The following is a 6,228-nucleotide window of genomic DNA, read 5'->3' as shown; positions in this document are numbered from 1 at the left end:
TGGCACACGAGGTTTGTATTCTTTACTCTGGTCATTGTGGTCCACCTCACCCCTACCTTTACTTACCCCGGTTTCTTTCCTTGGTTCTGGTTCAGGTGCAACTAACCCTTCCACATCTTGAATGATAATTGATTGATTTATTCCCTTGGGTTAGATTCAGTGTTACTCGGTAGACTACCTTGTGGTTGTTCAGAAATTAGTTTGGCAAGTTGGCCTATCTGAGTTTCGAGCCCTTGGATTGACTCTTGTTGATTTTTAAAGGCTGTCTCGGTATTCTGGAAACAAGTTTCTAACACCGAGATGAATTTTTTCAACATCACCTCAAGGTTCGGCTTTTTTTCCTGCTGGTAAGGTGGTTGTTGAAAACCCGGAGGATGTTGTGGCCTTTGATTTCCTTGACCACCCCCACGAGAAATTGGGATGGTTCCTCCAACCTGCATTTTAAGTGTTACTATACGGGTTATTTGGGGTCTAGAGTTATTGTTACCCATTTATTGGACTTGTTCCTCCTCGATGCTAGGGTTGAAGGGTTGATATTCTGTGCATGCTCCTCCTCCATTCGAATCGCACATCATCACTGGGTGTACCTGAGTTGAACCACACAAATAGTCAGTCTTTTTATTTAAGAGTTCTACTTGGTTAGGTAGCATAATAACTGCATCGAGGTTGAAAACACCAGCTACTTTCGTCGACTTTGTCCTCATAGCTTGCCACTGATAGTTATTTAGTGACATCTCCTCAAAAAATTCGCAAGCCGCCTCAAGTGTCTTATTATTAATAGTTCCACTAGCGGCTGCATCAATCATCTGTCGAGTCGAAAGGTTTAGGCCATTATGAAACGTTTGGACCTGTAGCCAGAGTGGTAACCCATGGTGAGGGCATCTTCTCAAAAGGTCCTTGTATCTTTCCCATACATCGTAGAATGTTTCTAAATCCATCTGCACAAAAGAGGAGATATCATTACGTAATTTGGCTATTTTAGCCGGCGAAAAATATTTTAATAAAAAATTTTTGGTCATCTGTTCCCAAGTAGTGATTGATCGTCGTGGCAACGAGTTCAACCACTGTTTAACCTTATTCCTCAATGAAAAGGGAAACAATCGAAGGCGAATGGCGTCATCAGAAACGCCATTAATTTTAAAAGTGTCCCAAAACTCTAAGAAATTTTCTAAGTGAGCGTTGGGATCCTCATCCTGCAAACCATCAGACTGAAAAAACTGTTGGATCATTTGAATGGTGTTATGTTTCAGTTCAAAATTATTTGCAGCAACAGCATGCCTAACTATGCTCGATTCAATTCCTATTAAATTAGGTTTAGCATAATCATACATACTGCGTGGAGCAGGATTCTGATTTACTGGATCAGTAGCAATCGCAGAAGGTAGCAGATTTTCTTGGTTTTCAGCCATCTCCTCGGTTGTGGTTGAAGTGTCGTCCTCTTTGTATCTTAGGCTTTGCCTTCTTTCTCTTCAGTTTTTGCAAACTGTGCAATTGATCTCACCGTAAAAAAGTAGTGGTCCTGACGGGTTTCTTCTGGTCATAAACTAGAAAAACCTGTCAGAAGAAAATAAATGAAAAATTAGAAAAGAAAATAAAAATTTAAATTGCAATAAAAGTAAAATGGCTAAAGTAATAAAAATCAAGTATTCCTAATTTCCTATTTCCCCAGCAACAGCGCCAAAAACTTGATGCGTGATATATGTAGCAGGTTTTCAAAATTTATAAATTAATCATTCTTAAGACTAACTTATTATCACGATTAAGGCAAGTGTACCTATCGAACAGTAATATAGTTCGGCAAGATCGGATTGTCAAACCCAAAGGAACTACGAGTACTAGTATTTATTTCCTTTTTATTATCTAGCCTAAAAATTAAAAGGTTTGGTTATCTAAACTAATTATAAACTAAGAATGCACAGAAAGAAAACTTGGGAAAATACTTTTAGGAAAATTTGATTGATTAAGACAATACCTAAGGAAAATCCACCTAGACTTCACTTGTTATTTGATCTGAATCAGACAATTTATTCATTTGACTTGATCCATAGAAATCCCTAAGTTATATTATTATCACTCTCGAGACTAATAACGTCTAACCCTAGGTTGAATAATTGAAATCTCTTTCTAATTAACACCCTAAAATTGCATTAACTCGATCTATGGATTCCCTTATTAGGTTTCACCCTAATCCGGCAAAATCTTGTCACCTTATCTTTAGGCGCGTAATCAACTCTGCTTAATTATGACAATTTTACTCTTAGACAGGGTCTATTCCTCCTCTGAATAATAGCGTTAACTTGAATCAATATCCTGGAATTTTAAAACAAGAATTAAGAACAAGTCAAATATTTATCGTACAATTCAGATAATAATAACAATATCTGTCTTATGTTTCATTCCCCCTAGGTATTTAGGGGTTTAGTTCATACTTATGAAAGAAAACATCTCAAAAGCATAAAGATGACAAAACATAAGAAAACCCAAAAACTCCTAAAGGAACTTTAAGGGAGATCTTCAGTCTTGATGATGAATCCGGCTTCTGAGATGGATCAATCGACTTTCCTTGAGTAATTCCTTACTTCCTACTCTGCGTCCCCTCTTAAGTTCCTTCTCAAGTGTTTAAACAGGCTTTAGAATGCCTAAGAGCCCCCAAAATTGGCTTTTTCCAAATAGGGTTATACTTGGGCTCGGTAGGGACACGCCCGTGTACGATTATTCTAGCCCATGGTCAAGGCTATTAAACAGGCATGGTTGTGTAGTATACCTGTGTAAGTCATGCTTCAATCCTGCCAAAGGGACATGGTCGTGTGACATGCCCGTGTGAGAAAGTCCAGGCCGTGTTGATTTCCCTCGTGGGTCCATTTTCTCCGTTTTCGGCCCGTTTCTTGCTCTTTTTACTCTCCTATGCTCACCTAAGTATAAAACATGAAAAATAAAGGATTAGGATCATCGAATTCACCAATTATAAGGAGAAACCATCCATAAATGTTCTAAGCATGGGATAAAAATATGTGTAATTTACGTTTTATCACACAGCTACACCCTCAAAACCCTAATATTGTTTTCAGTTTTGTTTTATCTTTTCTCTCTTTTTCTCTTCTCCACCACCTTGTGTTTCTTTTATGGTGTATTCTAATTTGGCCATTGTGGCATTTTGTTAGCCATTGTGGCTTATTTTGTATGTTTCCTTTATGGTGCATCATGTTTGGCCTTAGTGGCATATTCTATAAGTTATGATAAAGATATGGTATGTCTAGAGTTATTGTGGTTCAAATCGCTCTGTGATACCATAGAATAAATTTGGGTGCTCAATGAGGTTATCCACTGTGATCATCGATTAGTTTGGAATATGGGTGTATACTTAGAGATAAGAGATATATATGTGACAGCCCAAAATTGACCCTAGTCGGGAAGTGGTTTCGAGACCGCTAAACCAAGTCACCGAAATGTTTGAATGTGATATTTATTGTCTAGAATATGTAATTATGAATGTGTGAAAATTTCAAGCTTCGATTTAGTCGATTGCATGTGAATTTAGTCAATAGGACTTATGTGAGAAAATTTTGAAATGTGATAGGTCAAAGCATAAGGGCCTATTAGTGCATGTTGAAAAAGGGGGGACTTGCATGTCAATTTCCCCCCTATTAGTAGTGGCCGGCCATGACAAGCATGGTAGACCAAGTGTGATGGGCAAAACATGTCATAGACATGTTGTGTTAGTGCATCATGAGTGGAAACATGTCATAAACATGTTATGTTAGTGAGGTATGTTAGGAAAAATAAAATAATGAGCATGGAAATTAAATAATGAAAGGGAATATGATGAAAACAAAAAAAAGTGTGTGGTTGTTTCTTCCCCCCATTTTAGCCGAAACTAGAAAGAAAAAAAAAAGTGCTCATCCTTTGGTTCATCTTTGGCCAAAAATTTTAAGGAGGAAGGAAGAAGAAAGGTTGAAGAGGTTCGGCCATGCATGTGACTAGGCTAAGGTATGTTTGGTGATGTTCCATGAGATGCATGCATATTTTAGTTGTTAGCTTGAGTTCTACCTAGCCCATGGTCTAAATCTTGCTATGTGATGGAAATGACACTCGGCCATGGATGCATCATTCTTGGTTGATGTTTGATGTTGTGGTGATGAGGCATGAAGATGAGTTAAGTTTCAGCTAAGGTGGATTTGTGTTGATGTCATTTGCATGCTAAGTGTAAAGCTTTGTAATGATGCATGTGATGGTGGATTGATGATTCTTGAATCTTCTTTTTAGCATTTTTGAGTGAGCACATATGTGCATTGGTTGCTAAATGGAGAAGAACCGGCTAGCAAGTTGTGTGCTAAGGCTGAATATAATTTTTGTATATTAATGAGTAATGCATGTGTTAAATTGATGGAAAGGGAGAGGATGCTTTACTAGTGTATATATGTGTGTATTAGCCAAGTTTTGAACTTGAAACAAAAGGGTGTTTAGTCAATACAAGTGACCATACTTGTAGAATGTATTAAGTGTTGAAATCGGCCCCAAAATAGACATGCATATTCGGCCAAGGGGGAAAAATTAGCTAAAATGTTGAGTTTGATTCATGATTCCGTACATATGTGACTTTAATGTCTAATGTATAAATATGGGCTAAGTGCCTTGTGTTCCTCTTTTCGATGCTCAAATGATTAAATCAATTTATTTGTTTAATTAAGCTCAAGAGCAAAGGGGAAAAAAATCCGATAAAGGGAAGGAAAAAGTGGTCGAATAGCTATCGGAATCGTTCGACAACACCCGAGGTAAGTTCTTGAGTAAGAGAGCTTAAATTAAGATTTGATTAGATCATGTTTTAAGCAAACAAAATCATGCTCTTTGTGTGTGGCTATTGAGCCGAAATTGCAAGAATGATAAATGTCTTGTGTTTGAGTTTTGCTAACGAAAACGAAATACGAATGTGCCATGATTTATTGTTAAATGTGCATGGTTATTTGAATGATGTCCGGGATAAGTCCCGAAGGCTTGGTGCTAAGTGACCATATCCGGACTAAGATCCGAAGGCATTTGTGCGAGTTACTAAATCCGGGTTAAGTCCCGAAGGCATTTGTGCGAGTTACTAAATCCGGGTTAAGTCCCGAAGGCATTTGTGCGAGTTACTATAACTGGGCTATGTCCCGAAGGCATTTGAACGAGGAGCTATATCCGGTTAAATTCCGAAGGTACGTGATTTGGGAATGAATGATCTTGCTGTAAAAATTTCAGTTAATACTCTAGAAACATCCCAACATTGAGGTATGTTTCGTATGTGCTTGAATTTAGTTGAGCCCTTACAAATAAGTATTCGCTCAGTTGATAAACGAGCTACCGGCCTTTGGCTAAGTTGATCTTTTGTGTATGTACATAAGGGTTGGTAATGTGAAGCAAGTATGATATCGAAAATTTGTGCATATGAAATTATCCGTTTAACTATATGAATGCTATACTTTTGTTGTGCTGGAATTCCTTGTTCAAAACTTACTAAGCATAAATTGCTTACTCCGTTTCATTGCTCCTCTGTTTTATAGATTTGGTTCTCCAGCTATTGGACTCGGGATCTTGAAGTCAAAGTCGCCCACACTATCAAAGCCCCCTTTAGGTACAATTTTGGTTGAACTTCGAAATGGCATGTATAGGACTACCCGTTTGTTGTGGGTCGTGGACCCTTTGGACTTGTAAAATTTTGGATAGCCATGCGAAAATGGCTTATATGTGTTTGAGTATAATGTTATAATCATTTGGTGTGGATATGCTTGACAAGGATTGGCCATGGGAATGGTTAATCACTTTCATAAATTGTGCTATCTATGCAAAAAGGGCTAGTTGAATCATGGAAACCATGAAATAGGTAAAGTCTACCTTAAAGGCAGATGCTGACAGCAGCAGTGATGTAGATTTGGAAAATCACTAAAAATAGTAGGAATGGGATTAAATAGTGAATAAATTTTTAAACGAACCTTGACGAATCTATTTTCATTGGAAAGTAACGAAACAATCATACGGACAGTATGTTAAGACATATTCAGGTTCTCGTGAGATAGGGCCAGAACGGTTTCTGGATTTCCTGTTCCGACTTTGGAAATTCATTATAAATTAACCAGATACAATTAGGAGTCAAGCCATATATGTATAGATTCCTCTCTGAGTCTAGTTTCTATAGAAACAAACGGAATCAGTATTGGAGCCCTTTACAAGGAGATATCCAAGTCGTAATGCGCAAAG

At 37.7% G+C, this 6,228-nt stretch overlaps 1 non-coding gene across 1 annotated transcript; it reads left to right on the top strand.

The window, feature by feature from the left end:
* Window positions 1–864: 864 nt before the first annotated feature.
* On the top strand, window positions 865–971 carry LOC121206796 (small nucleolar RNA R71). Its single transcript, XR_005901968.1, has one exon. It is a non-coding gene; the product is annotated as a small nucleolar RNA R71 (small nucleolar RNA).
* The last annotated feature ends 5,257 nt before the right edge of the window (window positions 972–6,228 follow it).

This window comes from Gossypium hirsutum, chromosome A09 (assembly GCF_007990345.1).
Source record: "Gossypium hirsutum isolate 1008001.06 chromosome A09, Gossypium_hirsutum_v2.1, whole genome shotgun sequence".
Taxonomy (NCBI): domain Eukaryota; kingdom Viridiplantae; phylum Streptophyta; class Magnoliopsida; order Malvales; family Malvaceae; genus Gossypium; species Gossypium hirsutum.
Note: the sequence above shows the minus strand (reverse complement) of the source record. Positions and strands in the feature narration are given on the sequence as shown.